The following is a 20,803-nucleotide window of genomic DNA, read 5'->3' as shown; positions in this document are numbered from 1 at the left end:
TCTCTGTTAATATAAAACCATTATAAAATAAAAATGTTATTTAAATATTTTTTAAAACTAAAAAATATTGCTAAATGAGGGAATATTTATTAGATTATTTTTTTCTGTGTTCCTTCAAAGGGAAGACATAGGAACAATAGATGCTAAAAAGAGCACATTTTAGTTCTGTGAAAGAACTTCTTTTCAAATAATTCACACTGTCTTCTGAGATGATTTAGCAGTGGAGGCAATCAAGTTGTGGTTGGAAGAACATTTACTAGACATTTAGAGGAGTTGGTTAAGCTAGAAAGGGTAAGCAAGACAATAATAAATATTACATTTATCAAACAATGTCTTGTTTTTCACATTATTTAATCCTTCTAACACTTCCGCTACTTAACAGACAAGGATACTGAGTTCCTCCAAATGCCAGGAACTTGCCTGAGGCTACCAAGAAAGTACACAACCAGGACAGAAACCATTGTTGTCTCAACCGAGAGTCCATGGTCTTTCCACTCATGAGCGTGTCTTCTCGGCTGAGTTTCCAAGATGTGACTAAGAAGAAAGGTTGATTCAAGAAGAATTTCATGACAAAAGAAAATGACAAAGAGGCATGCTAAAGAGCTAGAAAAGATACTCAGGACCAAGAAAGAAACTAGCAAAGTGATTTTTAATGGATTCCAAGATAAGTGTAGAGCAAAAGGAAAATAATATTCCTGCAAAGGTATTTAATCCACTTTAAATGGTCTTTTTTTTTTTCCTCTGTCACTAAATATCACTAATTGGCAGGAGATACAGACACTTAACCAAATAAAATTCATTGAACTTCAATCCATATTTTTCACAGTATGGGCATAACCATGTGTGTTTAATGAAAATTGCAGGATACTCTGTTCTAGCAACAAGCAAAAAATAAGGCTCACATTGGAGGCATTTCATGCTGTGAAGACTGGTATTTATCACCAGAGAGGAAGAAAATGTGTTGCGGTCAACTAATTTTATGGGGGAAAAAATATACATGATAGACTTCATAGGATTTAGTAGTGTCTATGTTGCCTTTGAGAAAATTGCTCGGGGCTTATGGAACACACTTATCTTAATCTCCCCTACCACCATGTTCTCCTGCAATTAATCAGTAAGCAGAAAAGAAATAGTTAGAATTACCAGTATTACTGATTTAGAGATGTGAGCATTTCTTTTGTAAAGGGTCAGTTGTTCTCAGAGTCTTGAAGTCTGTCCTGGGTGACTGTGGACTATTGATCTCTCTATTGTGGAATGTGTCCTAGTTGAAGGTTAGCCAGGGATGCTCACAATGGTCTTTCTGCGGGTTAGCTGCCCTCCTCTGTTCATGATGAAACTGTTTAATTCATAAAGCTTTGATGCTTAAACTGCTTCTGACCTTCTGTGAGCACTTCAAAGGGGAAAATTAGCTGCCTAGAAAAATATAATGACCTAAATCCAGCAATCTGGGACATACATGTTATAGTCTGTTGAACTCATGTTGACTAGATATACTGTTTCTTTTGGGAACAGACGGTCTTGGAGGCACCATAATTGGAGAAAGGTGCTAATTTGAAGAGTTTGAAAATGAGTAGGTATTGATTCCTTAAATGTTGCTCCTCTTAGGGTCGTCCCTCAGAAGCAGGATGTTAGAAGCTGTGCATAAAGGTTGTTGCTCTGCATTTGGCCTATATTATTGGCATTTGCTAAAGTGAAATGACACTCATAACATACAAAGCAGCACCTGTCCATTGTCTGTTGTTTATTTTTCTGTTTTGATTTATTTTCATTTTTCCTTTCCTATAATTAAGAAAACTTATTTTTAAAACAGTTTTCGATTCTCAATAAAATAGAGAAGGAAAGCACAAAGAGTTCCCACATACCTCCAGTCTCCACATATACACAGTATCTCCCACTATTAATATTCCACCCTATAGGGGTGCATTTGGTACAATTAATAAACCTACACTTACACCTCATTATCACCCAAAGCCTATGGTTTACATTACAGTTCACTCTTGGTGTTGTGCATTCCATAGGTTTTGACAAATGTGTGATAACATGATCTCACCATTGTGACATCCTCCATAATAGTTTAACTGCCCTAAAAATCCTCTGTGCTCTACCTATTTATCCCTTTCTCTCCTCCCTCTCCCCTGAAACTACAAATCTTTATATTGTCTTCAGTTTGGCCTTTCCCAGAATGTCAAATAATTGGATCATAAAGAATGTAGTCTCTTCAAGTTGGCTACTTTCACTTAATAATAAATATTTAAGTTTCCTCTATGTCTTTTCCTGTACTGATAGCTCATTTTTAGTGCTAAACAATATTCCTTTGTCTGGATGTACCACAGTTTAATTATTCATTCACCTACTGAAGACCATCTTGGTTGTTTCCAAGTTTTGGCAATCACGAACAAATTTTCAAGTACATGTTTTTGTGTAGACATGCTTTCAGTCCATTTGAGTAAGTATCAAGGATTGCAACTGCTGGATTATATGGTAGGAATACAATATGCTAAGATACAGATATATGATAAAAATATAGGAAACTACCAAACTGTCTTCCAAAGTAGCTGTATCATTTTGCATTCTCACCAGACATGACTAAGAGCTCCTCTTGCTCCACATGCTTACCTGTGTTTGGAGTTGTCAGTGATTTAAATGTTCACTATTCTAATATGTATGTAATTTTGTTGTTTTAATTTGTAATGCCCTGATGATATGTGAGGCTGTTTTTATATGCTTACATTTCATATGTATATCTTGTTTGGTGAGATGTCTGTTTGAGACTATTGCCCATTTTTTAATTGGTTGTTCATTTTCTTATTGTCACGTTTTAAGGTTCTTTGTATATTTAGAGTTCTTTATCAGATGTGTCTTTGCCAAATATTTTCTCCTAGTCCATTATCTGTTTTCTCATTCTCTTGACATTGGACTACACAAAGCAGAAGGTTTCTGTTTTAAGAAAGTCCAGCTTATAAATTATTGCTTCCATGGATTATGCTTTCGGTGTTGTATTTATAACTCATGGTCATACCCAAGGTCATCTAGATTTCTTCCTGTGTTATCTCACAAGAGTTTTATAGTTTTCCATTTTATGTTTAGGCCTATGATAAATTTTGAGTTAATTCTTGTGAAGGTTGTAAGATTTGCATCTAGTTTTTGTTGTTGTTGTTATTGTTGTTGTTGGGTATGTGGATGTCAACTTGTTTCACCACCATTTGTTGAAAAGATTATTTATGCTCTACTGTATTGTTTTTCTTCCTTTGTTAATGATCTATTGACTATATTTACATGGGCCTATCTCTGGGATCTCTATTTTGTTCTATTGATCTATTTGTCTATTCTTTTCTAATAATACATTGTCTTCCTTACTGTAGTTTGTAGTAAGTCTTAAAGTTGCCAGTTCTTCAACTTTTTTTTCTCCTTCGGTGTTGACATGGTATTATGGGTCTTTGTCTCTCCTTATAAAATTTAGAATCAGTTTACTGAAATCCACAAAATAAATTGCTGGAATTTTGATTTGGGTTGTGTTAATAGATCATGTTGGAAATAACTGACACAGTGATGATATTGAATCTTCCTATACGTGGTCATGGACTATCTCTCCACTTCTTTGTGTCTTTTATTTCATTCATCAGAGTTTTATAGTTTTCCTCAAAGAGACTTTGCACATATTTTGTAAGAATTATACCTAAGTATTTCATTTTCAGGGGTTCTAATGTATATGGTGATGTATTTTAATTTTTAAATTTCACTTATTCATTGATGTTATATAGGAAAGTGATTTATTTTATAAATTAGCCTTCGATCCTTCAACCATGCTATAATCATTCATTAGTTTCACGTGAGATTTTTTTGTCAATTCCTTCAGATTTTCTACATAGATAAACATGTCATCTCTGAACAAAGATTGTTTTATTTCTTCCTTCCCAAAATGTATATGTTTTATTTACTTATATTAAATAGAACTTCCTAGTATGATATTGAAAAGTAGTGGTGGGAGGGAACACCCCCCACCACTTTATTGTCTTTATCCTTATCTTAGCAGAAAAGATTCAAGTTTCTTGCTATTAAGTATAATGTTAATGGGAGGTTTTTGTAGATGTTCTTTACTAAGTTAAAGAAGTTCTCTTCTACTCTGAAGCTTCTGAAAGTTATCATGAATGAGAGTTGGATTTTGTCAAACACTTTTTCTGATTCAATATGATCGTGTAATTTTCTTTTAGCCTGCCAATGTGATGATTTGCATTAATTGATTTTCAAATATTAAACCAATTTTGCATACTTGGGATAAATCCCACTTGATCATATGCTATAATTATTTATATATATTGTAGGATTTGATTAGCTAAATTTTGTTGAAGATTTTTGCATCTATGTTCATGAGGGATATTGATATTTAGTTTTCTTACAAAGTCTTTGTATGGTTTTGGTTTTAGGATAATGCTAGCTTTGCAGAACATTAGGAAATATTTCTTTTGCTTCCACATTCTGGAAAAGATTGTAGAGAATGGGTATAATTTCTTTCTTAAATATTTGATAGAATTCACCAGAGAACTTATCTTATTCGAGATAAGACTTATTCTTTTTATGTATTTGTTTGTTTTATTTGTTTGTTTTTTAAGGTTATTTGTTATTCATTTAATTTCTTTAATTTATATCACCAACTTAGATTATCTATTTTTTTCATTTATGAGTTTTGGTAGTTTGTACATTTTGATAAATTGGCCTATTTCATCTAGGTTACCAAATTTATGACACTGAATTGTTCATTGTTTCCCTTTATTATCTTTTTAATGCCCATGGGATCTCTACTGACATCCTGTCTTTCATTTCTGATATTGGTAATATATGTCAATTTTTTTTTCTCTTAACTAGGTGGCTAGAAGCTTGTTGATTTTATTGATCACTTCAAAGAACCAATTTTAGGTTTTGTTGACTTTCTCTATTAATTTCTTATTTTCAATTTTATTGATTTCTACTCCATTATTATTTTTTCCTATTCTGTTTACTTCCAAATTAATTTGCTCTCCACTTACTAGTTTTTTAAGGTAGAAGCTTAGTTTATTGATTGGTCTTAAATTATTTTCTAATACATATATTCAGTGCCATTAGTTTCACTCCAGACACTGCTTCTGTTGCATTCTACAAATTTTGATAAGTTGTGCTTTTGTTTTGCCCAATATATAAAAGTGATTATTGAAATAATTGGATTAATATTTACCATATTTTTACTATTTTCTATTTATTCCTTTGTCCTCTGCTCCTGATTTTATTTTCCATACATTTTTTTTGCCATTCATAGTTTTACTTGAGCATTTTTAATAATTCTATCTTCTCTTCTTTCTTAACTTGTCAATTAAACATCTTTTAATTTTTTTTTCTTTTTCATAGTGCCCTAGGGTTTGCAATAAACAGTTACAAGTAATCCCAGTATACTTTTGAAAATAACAGTATACTGTTTCACAGGTAACACAAGTGCTTTATAATAACAATAACAAAGTATTCCTAATTTGTAGGATGTTCCTTGTATCATTGTAGTCATTCATTTCATTTATACATACATGTATAAGCACATATATAAATGTATATGTATACAAAATCAAATATATTGTTGTCAAAGGAAAAAAGTCCTCTCAATTTTAGTTTGTCTGAAAAAGTCTACGTCTCCTTCACTTTTGAAGGATATTTTTCAGCATACAGAATTCTGGGTTGGTAGTTTTGCTTTACCAACATGTTAAATATTTCGCTCTACTATTTGCTTGCATAGATGTAGTTTAAAATTTGGATGTAATTCTTATCTTTACTCCTATATAGATAGGATATTTATCCCCACTCTGGCTTCTTTCAGTATTTTTTCTTTATGTTTGATCTTATGCAGTTAGAATATAGTATGCCAAATTAATTTTTTTTGGCATTTATCCTGCTTAGTGTTCTATGAGTTTCCTTGATCTGTGCTTTTGCGTTTAGCATTATTTTGAGAATTTTATTTGGTCAATAATAACTGTTTCAAAGTTGTATGTTAAAACATTTGAAGTCCCACAGTTCTTTGATATTTTATTCTTTTTTTAAAAAAAAGATTTATTTATTTACTTTAGAAAAAGAGTTTGTCAGGGTAGGGCAAAGGGAGAGAGAAAGAGTTTTAAGCAGACTGCACTGAGTGTGGAGCCTGATGTAGAGCTCAATCTCACAACCCTGAGATCATGACCTGAGTTGAAACCAAGAGTTGGAAGCCCAAATGACTGCACCACCACCCAGACACCCCATTTTATTCTTTTTTTAAAGATATTTTTGTCCTTTGCTTTTTAGTTTTAGAAGTTCCTATTATCATATCTGCAAGCTTAAAGATTCTTTCCTCAGCTATGTCTAGTCTACTGAGGAAATCACCAAAGACATTCTTCATTTCTATTACAGATTTTTATCTATTGTATGTCATTTTGATTCTTCCTTAGAATTTTCATTTCTCTGTTTATACTACCCATATTTTCTTGCATGTTGTTTACTTTTTCCATTTAATACCTAAACATATTAATCAGTTTATTTAACTGTCTGGATTGATAACTCCAACATTCCTGTCCTATCTGACTTTAGTTCCGATGTTATTCAGTGCCTTCAAATGGTGTCTTTTTTTCCCTTTCAATGTGTTTTGCTATTTTTTTTGTTGATGTTGTTGAAAAATGGTTATTATGGATCAGGTAAAATGAACTGCAGTAAATAGGCCTTTAGTGATGTAGTGGTAAGGTGTAGACAGTGGGAAAGCATTCTATCGTCCTGTAATTAGGTCTCAGACTTTTGGTGAGCTTGTACTCCAGGATTGTGAACTTCAATAGTGCTTTTCAGTTTCTTTTCTCCCCTTATGTGGGATAAGACGCTTAGAGGGATTGGAGTTGTGTATTTCTCTTACTCCACAGGAGAGATAGAGAAAGCTAATGTTAAATTTCTCTTTTTTTCCATGTGGAAGCCTAATGCTGACTAGGGTGGAGTATTTCATGTCCCCCAGATATGTTGGGCCCTATAAAACCCCAGCATTTTAGCTCTACTCAAACAGCTTCTTCTGAAGCTAAACCTTATTTTTTTTTTTAAAGATTGTATTTATTTATTCATGAAAGAAACAGAGAGAGAGAGAGAGAGAGAGAGGCGCTGAGACACAGGCAAAGGGAGAAGCAGGCTCCATGCAGGGAGCTCCACATGGGACTGGATCCCCGGTCTCCAGGATCACACCCCGGGATGCAGGGGGAGCTAAACCGCTGCGCCACTGGGGCTGCCCAAAGCTAAACCTTATCAAGAACAGAATGCTCTGGCACACTTCAAAATGATTCCTTTTCCCCTCCCCCTATTTGAAGCACAAGGGGATTTTTCTCTGATATTTGCTGTGAAGACCTGATAGAGCCCCTAGATGTAAGATTGACAAAAGTGTGGAGTTCTGTTTGACTGGAACCCTAGAAGCTTTAACTCTCACACTTGCCCACAATATTCAGCAATTATTCAATTACAATTTAGATTTTCCCATGACAGAACCTGCATGTATAGACGTTTCGGCTCTGTAAGTCATAATTTTTTGTATCTGTCTGTCTGCCTTACAATTTGTGAGTCAGTGGATTGTCCTGTGACCTCATTTCTCTGATGGATATAAGAAATGTTCATTTTTCAATTTGCTCAGCTTTTTACCTCTTGTTAGAATGGAGCGGCAACTTCCATGCTCTTTATATGCCAGATTAGAAACCCAAACTCCAGACATGAATTAGGTTAGAGATATATTCATAAATGTTCTTACTTTCAGTATAATTTTATAGCAGTAATTGCCTCCAATACTCCAAATGTATGAAGTTAAGTTTTTTTTAAGATTTTATTTATTTATTCATGAGAAACACACAGAAAGAAACAGAGACATAGGCAGAGAGAGAAGTAGGCTCCCTATAGGGAGCCCAATTCAGGACTCGATCCCAGGACCCCAGGATCATGATCTGAGCCAAAAGCAGACACTTAACCACTGAGCCACCCAGGTGCCCCCATGATACTGAATTTTTATGAGAGAATGAGAAAGTACATGTTATTATGGTAGAGAAATCATTGGTTTTACAGGCTAAAGGAGCATGTTTTGGGAGTGATTTCAAGATCTTCATCAAATTAAATACTTTCTTCTGCTGAATGAACAATTATACATCATCCATCAATTTTGAGCTATGGATCCAGTTTTCTAGTTGCTTCCTGGACATTTCCACATTGATGTTCTACAGCATTACTGACACATTCCCAAATAAATATTTTTTCCCACATTTGCCTTCATTATTACTATTAGTTTCATTATCATTCATCACTTACTTAGGCCAATATCTTGTTGTACCTGAACTTCTCCCTGTCCCTCATCTGTTGAAGAAAAGCGATCCCCATGGTCTATTATACTCTAAAAGGTTTCAAAACTGCTTTAATTTAGACCCTCTTTTTATCTTTGTCTCAAAATATAGTTTTACCAGTCTCTACCAACAATTCCACGTACATCTCTAAAATAGATTATATCATTATATTACTTAAGATTGTGGATGTTTTCTCACTTCCTTAAGCATTGTAAGTCATACTCCTAAGAAGAGCATAAGGGTGCTTCACAATATGTCTCCAATCTCTTTTTATCATGTACCTCCTTTCTCCCTCACACCCAATGTCAGTAGAAGAATTACAACCAATCCCATGGAGAGGACATTTAGATCTTCATGTTCATGCTCCTGTCCACATGAAACAGGTCCTAAATTCTTCCCTTTTTCCAACTGCTAAATGTTACTTCATCCACCAAATGTATTCTTTGTGATGATGTTCACAATTACTGCAGGCTGATTTTACCACTTCTTTGTATGTGGCTTGCTAGAACAGCATCCATAGCCTGACCATAGCTGTTGGTTCATTGTATTACTTTACTTTTTCAGTCATCTTTCTCCTCAATGAGAAAGCTAGCTACATAAAGATACAAGATTCATTTTTATCTTCTGCAATTGACATAATGTCTGACCATGACACTATATTCTCAATTAGAACTTTTTTCTTTTATAAATTAAACTCCATTTTAATTTGTTGTTTATTCTAATAAAATTGAAATAATGGGACAGTTGTTGGAAAGGTAAGGGGTTGTCAATAGTAACCTAAAATGACTTACACAATCCCATACCCCTTTCCAGGAAAGGGCCAGGAGAAAGTTTTAAGTTGTTGATAAGAAGCAGGCAATCAGGATTCATGCTATTTCTTGTATAAGGGTGAGGTTACAGTTAGTTCGTGTAACATGATATCTAGGACAGAAATGGTATTCACTCAATGGTAGCCAAGAGAAAACTAGTAAAAGCTAGAATCTAAGTTAAAGCTTTGATTATCAGCAGATACAATTTGCAAATTATTATTTTAGGTGAGAGATGTAAACTATTGAAACTTTAATGCTGTAGCAAAAAACTGAAAATTAATCAAATACCCCTTAGGGTATAATCTAGGGTTAGTATATGTTTAGCTCAGTCTGCTTCCTCTAACCACAGAATCTTTAATACTTCTATAATGTTATATGTTAACTAAAGTATATGCACATTCCTTTGCAAACACAGTCCTCTTCATAGTTCTGGAAGGTGGGTGGGACAAATGCTACACTCTCACCTTACAGAGAGAAGAGAAAGGAGTTACAAGATGGGAACTGGTCAAGATACAGAGCAAGCTTGTGACAGTGATGTAAAAAGCATTTGCTTTTTATTACTTTTCCTTTCTCTACTGAATGTTATTTAGCTTTCAGAATAAAAAATAAAGTCCTTATAAAATGACTAGTTATTTAAAAAGCTCTGCTTTTTGTCTGCATTATTTCCACTGGCAAGAAAGATGAATTGATACATTTAAGGCAGTTTTAAGCCACTGGTACATTAAATCTAGAAGACATTTTGGATGACTCTCAGACTAAAAATTCAGTTAAGCTAACCTATCCTGGTTGATTGTTGTTTTGTTTTGTTTTGTTTTTACAATAATAACAACTATAATAAAACCTGACCTTGAATTTCCACAGTGCCTTGCCTTTCCAGAACCTAAAGTATCATCATGAAGATGATCCCACACACTTGACATGGACCTGGGTTTGTCATAAAAACACCCATTCATTCAGAGTGTGCTTGCTATTTGACCCTTAAAATTAAGATATTGATGGATCTGCATTGAGGTTCATTCACTATCATGCTCAGTAGTAATCTTCACCTTCATGCACTTAATTTATTTGGTATTCTAAATATATCATATGCTACAAGTCATTTTATAAAAAGAAATATGTAACCCCTACACTATGCTTCATTTTCCCACCAATGTGATATAGATATCAAGAATATCCTTTGTATTTGTCATACAAAAGTTAGTTTTAAATGCTTTACACAGAGAATAATATTTAGAGATCAAAATACTAATTTATTAAGGGTAACCTTGATCCCTGAGATACTAGATGCAGATAAGCTTTTTTTTCTAACCCCACAACTATTTTTCTTGTCTCCAATTCTGCCCAGAGGAGTACGTTAATTACTTTAATTACCCTATAAGCCAGTGCCTGTGAATAAATAATAAACTTACTTTTCTCCAGAAAAATGTAACTTACTTTTCAACTCTTTCCAAGAGGAAGGTTCACATCCTCTCCTTAGTTGGAGACACAAACTCATTGACTTCAGTGGAAGACCCTAGCCTAATAAGTACATTGTGTTCACTGACTTGCTCAATCAATGGAACAATCCTTCACATTCATCAGTCAGTTAGGAAGTCACCCCAAACATGGCCCATGGCGGAATATGGGCACCAGCAAACCTGGCTTCTATGGGGACTTGTACAGGGTGTTTCAGTTGGTTTGTGTTTTGCCTCAATTTAATCTCATTACTCTAGCTTGGAGGTCAGTCCCTGAGTCTATTAAATTACTTTTTCAAAGTCGCAGAAACTATAGGAATTTTTTCTCAAGATTCACTATTGAATAACTAAAGTTAAAAGATAAATGAATTGTATTAACGATAACAAATTGAGAGTTGGTATTGGGGGATGAGTGCGATACATAGCTGAATAATCACGCATTCAAGCAACAATTAACAAAATAGTATGGTTGATAAGAGAAGGGGGGAAACCGAGTAGGGAAAAATTAAAGAGGAAGACAAACCATGAGAGACTCTTAACTCTGGGAAATAAACAAAGGGTTGCAGAAGGGGAGGCAGGTGGGAGAATGGGGTAAAGGGGTGATGGGCATTAAGGAGGGCACGTGATGAGATGAACACTAGGTGTTCTACTAGATGTTGGCAAATTGGATTTAAATATTTTTTTAAAAAATAAAAATAATAGTATGGCCAATTTACATTCTCATTTCATTCTATTTTATTGCTACCATTAACTATATTTTCATTACAATGAAATATGCACATAATGGAAACATGTACATACATTTAAACATTTGACGTGTTTGAAATAAAATTGAATGAAGTTTCACAGGATACTTCAAGATGCCAGATTCTGAAGCTTTGGAAGGGTATCCTTGTAGGAAAGTGGGATGTATAATATTTTTGTTTAAACTGTTAAAAATATGAGGGTTCCTTGATGAAATGACAGCTAAAACTTCGAACAGAGTTCAGAACTCTTGGCAGGGATCTTCAACTGGAATATGCCTTGGTAGTTCCCTTGATGAAAATTATGAGTGATATGATTGAGTTGCAAGGGATTTGAGATATGTTTGCTGAGAGTTATTGTTTCTAATGACAATAATATCAGCATATGACAAGTTTATAAGTAGGCTAACTTTTGGAAATAGAAAGACCTGGAAGTCATCAAAAATCATTGTTCATGACCAGTTTCAAGATGAGCTTGTCTAAAATTCCCTCCTGCTTTAATCATTGAATTGAGGGGGGTGGGAAGACAAGAGATGGGAAAGCAAAGAAAATAACTCTAAGCCAGAAATTTACCTGTAAATATGATTTCCCTGTTTTATGGCTATATTGCTGCTTCCCTGAAATGTTAAAAATCAATTATGAATGAGGGAAATTCCTCTCCTTGTGCTATAGTTCAGTAGTCTAAATTTTTACTCTCCCAATTTAAATCCATTATTGTTCTTTAATCCCAAATCATCCATAGTTCCAAGTTGGAGGAACATTGCTTCACTAACAATGATTTTTTAAATCATCATCATCATCATCATCATCACCATAATCATCACCTTGTAACTGGTGAGATGAATGAGATAACACTGCATACAAAGGGATCTCTTAATGATTTCTAGTCCATTTAGGCAGATATTTTAAAAACTGTACTGACATATACAAATAGGAATCACATTCTTCTGAAGACTTCAAGAAGGAGATTTCCCATTAATCTACTTTATGCCAACTAATCTTTATCATGGGGAAATTCTGTGTTTCTGTCACTTAAACTCAGGTGTGGGTTGGATTGGTCTCTCCTGTGAACTTGCACAATAGGAAACTATCATGGTCTTTTCATTGTTCATGTGATAAACCTTTCTCTGTCCCTCACTTTTACCTTTAAAATAAGTAGCTAAATATTTTATTTATAATTTTATTTGCTTATATTTAGTATTTGTATGCTTAATGTGTATATATTTCTTGTACATACACATATGTATCTATCTACTATAAAAAATAAAATATAAAAAAATATATATATATATATTTAATAGGTCAAATATCCATATGGAATGAAATTCAAAAGGTGGAAAAGAATATTTACTAGAGAATAAGTCTTCTTTCCTTCTTATCCATTAGGCATCTGATTGTTCTCAGGTATCTAGATTCAATCACCATTATGAGTTTATTGGTGATTTTGAGAAAATTCCAATGCATCTGCAAGCATAAATTGTATATGGGTATATCTCTGTGTGTGTATGTTTAATGGAGGCAGATATTTCATTTTGGGGGGCATATATTTATGTGCATGTGTGTGTGTGTGTTTAACCATATAAATGTATGTTGTGGATAGTTCCTTATAAGAACCTATAGACTTGTCCTATTCTTTTCAAAGTTGACATAGCATTCCACTGTATTGTAAGAAGATTTTATTATAACACTCTTATTTATCCCATTTAATCATGTTTGCCCTAAATTCAACCATTTAAAAAATTAAGTTTGTAATTATGTTATTTGATTTGAATTTATAAAAAATTTTCCCAAAAATCTCATAACGAACTAATAATTATAGTTTTTTTTCTAGGATCCAAATTCTATTGAGAAATAGCTTTTGTACTGTTGAGCACACTATTGGGTATCCTCTCAGTAACCATATTTTCTTAATTTCCTATGTCTCATGATAGAAGCAAAAAAAAAAAAAAATCCATCTACACCTCTCTCCTTGGAGAGAGGGTTATCTACATGGGCCAGTTTTTTAAATGAATGTTGACCAGCAGTATTCTGGGAAAAGTATCCTTTCAGAAAGAAAGGATGAGGTGCATGAGGGAGGCCCATGTTGAACTCCCTTTGAAACATGGTTGTGTGGGGTCAAAATGCTTGGAATCAACTTGAATTCTTGATGTGACAAGGTTGTACACATCATGACAAGATGGGTACGTGAAAAGAGGGAAAAATTTTGTATTTGAAAAATAACCCCACACTTAGTCCATTTAACTTTAGATTTCTTCTTATGTGTGAAAAATAGCCTTTATTTTTACATGACTTTAAAAAAATATTTTATTTATCTGAGAGAGAGAGCTAGAGAAATCACAGCGGCGGGCGGGGTGGGGCGGTGTGGAGTGGGAGATGCAGACTCCCTGCTGAGCAGGGAGCCTAATGCAGGGTTTGACCCCAGGGTCCTGGGATCATGACAGGAGCCGAATGCAGATACTTAACTGACTGAGTCATCCAGGAGCCGCTACATGAGTTTTGGTTAGTTACTTTGTCACTAGCAGTCAAAGACATTCTAGCTGAAAGAGACTCTAACATACTACTGGGGACAAAGGATACAAGAACAAATGGATACCCTTTGCCCCCTTTATAAGACAGATCCTATGTCTTTCTGTATAGATGTTCTGGTTCTTTACTTGTTCACTAATCCACATTTTTGCCAGAATCTATGCTAAAAACTATTTTGTTTGGTTATTCTGGATTACAACTACTAGCAAACTATATCTATTTTTAGACTGTTATAAAATGGAAATAATAGTAATTAGCAACACTACAAATGACTTTTTCATAATAGGTTTTATTTTTTTATTTTTTTTTAAATATTTTATTTATTTGTTCATGAGAGACAGAGAGAGAGAGAGAGACAGAGAGAGAGAGAGGCAGAGACACAGGCAGAGGGAGAAGCAGGCTCCATTCAGAGAGCCTGATGTGGGACTCAATCCCAGGATTCCAGGATCATGCTCTGGGCAAAAGGCAGGTGCTAAACCACTGAGCCACCCAGGGATTCCCCCATAATGGGTTTTAAATTCATAAATATATTTTTGGAAGGAAAAGATATATTACAACATCAAATCTCATTTTTACATGATCTTTATTTCTTGGCAAAAAAAAAAATGCCGATTTCACTTACAAAATGAAAGTGACTACAAAAAAAAGGCCTTAATGACATATGAGTTTTTATATCATGTTTTGTTATGCTAATGTATTAATAAGTGCAATATAAGCTGTATTTAGGGATTTTACTTTAGTATTTTGGAGAAATAACATTCTATATAATAGAATATATTTGATGTGAGTTTTTTTTTTCTCTAGAAAGAGAGTGAAGGGAAAAATAAAATTGTGATTTTGTTAAAAATATATCAGAGTTCTGTTTGCTGGACCACCCAAAGATGCCTGGAAAGGATACTGAGCAATGAGTTGGACCAGAAGTTCTGGCTAGATAGATGCTCTCCAGGATACAGTGGAGAACAAGAATTACTGATTTGACAAACCCCAAGCAAAGCCTTTGGGAAAAGAAAGATTCAAGCCCAAACAACAGAAATCAGCATGGAACCTGAAGTGCAGAGGCTTCTGGATTCCTCCAAGGAATTTTAGGCAGCTGCAACAAGACTGGAAAAAATGAAGGCCAAAAAGAGGAAGGAGCCTAGATATTTGCTCTAAATGCTTTCACCTACAAATGAGTAGATGGCAAACGAACACACCAGACGATACCAACAGTACAGAATCTGAGAACAAAGGAAATCTATATTCAGAAATTGACTTAAAATAGGCTTTATTTATAATTCTTTAGATCTTAACTTTATACTATTCTATCAAATGGTACAGGTACTTAAAGAAATGTAATAAAACAAAACAAACAAAACAAAACAAAAACATAAGGAACTGTGCCAAATCATATAATAAAAGTCGAAGTGAAGAGATGTTTCTATAAGATCCATTTCATAAGGAAAAAAGTGGGAGCCTCTTCACCTCAGTGAGAGATCAGAGGAGAAAGTAAACTGGGTTATCAGATTAAGATGCCATCAAAGATTTCTAAAGGAAAAGATCATGTGGGACTAACACAGTCACTTCATATTTATTTGATGGTCATGAAGCTCTAAAGTTCATTGAGAAAAAAATGCAGTTAATTATGTGGGAATACGATTAAAATGACTATTAAATTTTAGAATCATAAATATTTTTACTGCCACAATTAGATGGTGAAAAAGAATTGCTACATTTCACTGGCATCTTTCAACGTTCATCTGCAGGATCCTGTTTTATAATGCATTTACAACCGCATAATCTCATCTCTACTATGTAAATCAAGTTAGAGTCCTTTTTCGTTCATTTGCAGCGTATTTTGCTGGTGGTAGCTAGATAAATGTTTCGGTGAAGGATAATTTGGTTGCCCTCCAGCACTTGAATGTCTGATATTGCACAATCAAGGAATCCGTGTCACATTAAGGCAATTCTTATAATATAATCAAAGTTCTCATGTTGTACTCTCCTTTAGATGAAACAAACTAATGAAATGTATTGACCCTCCTCACGCACTTCTGAAGCAAAATGACTAAGCAGTATTGAGACTACATGAAATACACTGACATTGATTGTGAAGTCGGCTTTTCTCAGCCACATTGGTGGCTGATTAAAGTGTCACATTGACAATATAGCCCCTTTTGAACAGGAAATTAATACCAGCTTGGTGGCAAAGAGAATCATCTTCCACAAGGAAACTCACATCATTGTTAATCCTACTTAGAAAAAAAAAAAAAGGTCATATCTTTTGCACGAGCACAACCTAGAGTTTTCTTATGAAAGAATAATCAGAAGTGTCATCACTCTAATTATTTCAAAAAATAAGACACCTCTGGTGTTTCATGCCTGTTTTGGTTATGAATAACTCTCAAAAATAAGAATAAAAAGAAAGAGTAAGACATTTTTGAATCTTTCACTAACTCACACGAATGACATTAAAAGGTGAAGATATTACCAATATTAAATCAAGATTTAGCTTCATTCATTTCTGATACATGAAACAAGAATCAGCATAATTCTTAAATTCTAGTTGTTTGATGTTCTATTCAAACACGTAATTCCATCTGCAGTAAATTTCTCTTTATAGAAGCTACCTAGAATAGGATCCCAAATGTGAACAAACCTACAAGATAAAGGATCAGAGTGTGCCCACACTTGATTTGCTAGCCCTCTAAGATCCTGTTACCTCTTGTCATGGAGGGAGGAACTAGTTACTCTAAATTTCAGGTTTTCCATTGTTTCATTAATTTCCCTTTTAATCTTGCTCAATCATTCGCTCAATAGATAATACAATGTTGCCTCTCCTTACCTTAATTAACATGTGACTGCTACTTGTGTAGGACAGGCATTGTCACTGGGCTTTTTCCAGCAGAAGGGTATCAGAGGGATGAAGTGGATAAAGAAGGCTAGGGAAAGGATGGATATGTCACCAGGGCTATGTTTTTAAAAATTCAACCATAAGATCAAGGGTAAGATCATATGCAGACCTAAGTTCTCCTTGCTAAATGGAGAACCCAATCAAGTTCTGCATTATTCTCACATGATTTACCATTCCCCTTCTGCTAGCTTTCATTTCCACTGAGGTCCCCTCACTGCTATCCTACAAAATTGGACAATTTCCATGTGAGGCTGGTCCTCCGCTTCTTACCTTCCTGTAGAATTTCATAGATTTTAATCACATTGTGTTATAAAGAAAGAGCAAGTGTTTTGGAATTAAAATGTTGGTTCCCCACTTCTTCCCCCTGCCCAATTAAAGTGCCTCTGTCTTGAGTATCTTTTGCTTGGGCCAACCTGCTTCCCTTCTTAATTACTTGCTCATAACTCACCAGCTTTTTGAGCAAGTAGTTAAGTCCCCACCAGCACATCACTATCAGTTCAGGCTTCTTAGCCTGAATTGAAACAAAACCAGTTTTAAAGGTGGGTGGGGAGCTACTGCTGCTGTGGAGGATAATATGCAAATACTCTGATGATTACCCTTCATCCAACATTTAAAATGCTGAGTTTGGGGAGTTCTGTATATATTCTGAATATCAGTTCCCTTTCAGATGTCTGACTTGCCATTTTTTCTCCCATTCTGTGGATTTTCTTTTTATTCTATTGACAGTGGTTTTTTTAATGCACAAAAGTTTCACATTTTAATGAAGTCTAGCTTTACTTTTCTCTTGTGGCTTATGCCTTTGGTGTCCTATCCAAGAAATCACTACCAAATCCAATGCCATGAAGATTTTCTTCTATGTTTTCTTCTAAGAGTTTCAATTTTAGCTCTTACATGTAGGTCTTTGATCCATTTTAGTTAGTCTTTGAAGGCAAAGAACTTAAGTAGACATTTCTCCAAAGAGAGTCAAAAGGTCAAAAAGCATATGAAAAGATGCTCAGCATCACTAATCATGAAGGGATTGTAAATTAGAACCACAATGGGATACCACTTCACACCTATCAGGATGGCTATTAGCAAAACAAACAAACAAGAAACAGATAATAGTAATTCCTTACAAGCATGTGGAGAAATCAGAAACATGGTGCCCTGCTGGTGGGAATGTAAAATGGTGCAGCCTCTATGGAAAACAATGTGGTGTTTCCTCCAAGAGTTAAAAATTGAATTGCCATATAATCCAACAATTTCACTTCTGGGTATATTCCCCAAAGAATTTAAAGCAGGGAAACCAAGAAATATCAGACACTCATGTTTATAGCAGCATTGGTCACAAGAGTCAAAGTGTGGAAGAAACTCAAGTGTTTATCAATGGAGATGAATGGATAAATAAAATGTACTGTATATAAAATGAAAAAAAATCTGAAATGGATGAGATTAATGGGTAGAGATTCAGTTTTGCAAAATGAAAAGAGTTCTGGGAATAGGTGGTGGTGGTGTTTGTACAACAATGTAAACGTACTTAATGCCACTGTTTGGTACACTTAGAAATATTTTAATTAATTTTTATTTTATTAAGATTTATTTATTTAATTTAGAGAAAAAGAGAGTGGGGGAGGTGCAGACAGAGAAGGAGAGAGAATCTCAAGCAGATTCCCTGTGTAAAGCAGAGCCTGAAATGGGATTCAATCCCATGACCCTGAAATCGCCACCTGAGTGGAAGCTAAGGGTCGGATGCTCAACCAACTGCTACCATTTTAAACCATCAACAAAAGAGTGAGGGAATTCATCCACCCTAGTGAATCTCAAATATTCTGAAATTACTTGAAAGTGCCAAATGCCTTTGGGGGAATGATAAAATGTGGTTCAGCAAAGGAAGGCAAGGACCAGTAACAAAAGTTTTTTCATGCTCTACTTATCTCACACACAGAGGGGAGCCTTTGAAGGTTGTAAGGCTGGGAATGACATTATTTGCTTTAAAAAGAATAATTAGCCCCACAACTATATCAAAACTAATATATAGCGATTAGTCCAAATGCAGATACCAGTTCAGATTAGAACTGATTATGACCCGAAGCTTGTTGTGATTTATTAGTATCTGGCATTTAAATTTATATCTATTAAAAATCTTTGTTCTCACCTTTATTTACTTCTTAGGGATTTTGCACATTTTTAAATATATCAATAGTAATAGGTTTTATTATTAATTAAAATGCAAAATATATCCTCCTGAAAAGCATATTTTAAAGCAAGGAGTTTTCCATAATACCTTTTTTTAAAAGATTTTATTTATTTGGGCAGCCCCGGTACCCAATGGTTTAGCGCAGCCTTCAGCCGGGGGGTGTGATCCTGGAGACCTGGGGTTGAGTCCCGCATCAGGCTCCCTGCATGGAGCCTGCTTCTCCCTCACCTGTATCTCCGCCTCTCTCTCTCTCTCTCTCTCTCTCTCTCTCTCTGTGTGTGTCTGTCATGATAATAAATCAAATCTTTAAAAAATTTATTTATTTATCATGAGAGACACAGAGAGAGAGAGGGCAAAGACATATGCAGAGGGAAAAGCAAACTCCCCGCTGAGCAGCGAGCCTGATGTGGGACTCTATCCCAGGACCTGGGATCATGACCTGAGCCAGTCAGACACTCAACCACTGAGCCACCCAGGTGCTCTCCATGATACTTAATCTATAAGTAATTCTTAATATGGGGTCTGTCTGGGGGTCTGTAGGGAATTAGTGGGTGGGCACCAGGGAATCCATATACTCCTTGATATTGCATGAAAATGTGTTTTAGTGTGTGTGCGTGTGTGCGTGTGCACACCATGTGACATTTTCCTTGGAAAAGCATCCCTAACTTCCATCTAACTCTCAAAGAGTTCCTCTGGAATTGATGGAGATTGGGAGCTGTATCATACTCTTATAAACTGAGGAAAGGGGTCCAGAGTTAGAAGTAAGAATGTTGAACACTGATTTGTGGTTTCAAACGAGATCATGATGTTCTCATCCTTTGGGGACTTTAAGAAAAGTCCCATACATGTACTAGTTTATAAGATTTACAATTAGCAAGGCATTTGCTGTTAAGACAAAGGGTTCTCAGCCTGCTATCCAGATTTCTTTTCTTTTCTTCTTTTCTTTTCTTTCCTTTTTTCTTTTTCTTTTCTTTTCTTTTCTTTTCTTTTCTTTCTTTTTTCTTTCTTTTCTTTTCTTTCTTTCTTTCTTTCTTTCTTTCTTTCTTTCTTTCTTTCTTCTTTCCTTCTTTCTTTCAGATTTATTTATTCACCTGAAAGCTAGGGGGCAGGGGAGAGAGGGAGTGGTAGGGAGGGGCAGCAAGAGAGAGAATTCTCAAGCAGACTCTTCACTGAGCCTGGAGCCAGACTCAGGGCTCAATCCCAGGACCCTGAAATCATGACCTGAGTTGGCCACTTAACCCACTGAGCCATCCAGGAACCCCTGCTATCTAGATTTCTGTGTTGATTTTGCATAAATGAATTAAATCTGATGGTCTTGCTCAGACTCATGTGCTGTTTTTTGCTTTTGTAAAATAGACAATCATCAAAAGGATTGCCAGAGAAGTGGGATAGAAAGAGGGTAAAGGGTACTGGCTTCTTGCAAATAAGCAAACAAACATCTGGATGTAGAAGAAAGATTTCTTTTTATTATTTTATACACAAAAGCAGGTAGCAGGTTTATGGTTTGCAGATAAGATACAACAAAAGTTTAGGGAACTTCATACATAATGCTCATTTGTTTTTGTGCTTTTTTTTTTCTGCCAGTGAGCATGAAATAAAGGAAGTATTCTTACAATTGTTCTTATAGCGAAATGTCCCCTCATATTAAAAAGGGTAAAATATCATTGGTACCTAAAATAATCCTTTTTTAGAATGGGATATGGATGGGAAAAGTAAAGCCACAGTTTTTTAGAAGAAAGTTTCAATGGGTATTTTTGTTCATTTTTAAGACCCAATGATTGCATTTCACTATAGCATAGGTAATTCAGTGGTCAAAGGCAAGATTTGTGAAATATGCATGTTAGCATGTAATGTCAAACCCTGCAA

This window comes from Vulpes vulpes, chromosome 14 (genome assembly GCF_048418805.1).
Source record: "Vulpes vulpes isolate BD-2025 chromosome 14, VulVul3, whole genome shotgun sequence".
In the NCBI taxonomy this organism is placed as follows: domain Eukaryota; kingdom Metazoa; phylum Chordata; class Mammalia; order Carnivora; family Canidae; genus Vulpes; species Vulpes vulpes.
Note: the sequence above shows the minus strand (reverse complement) of the source record.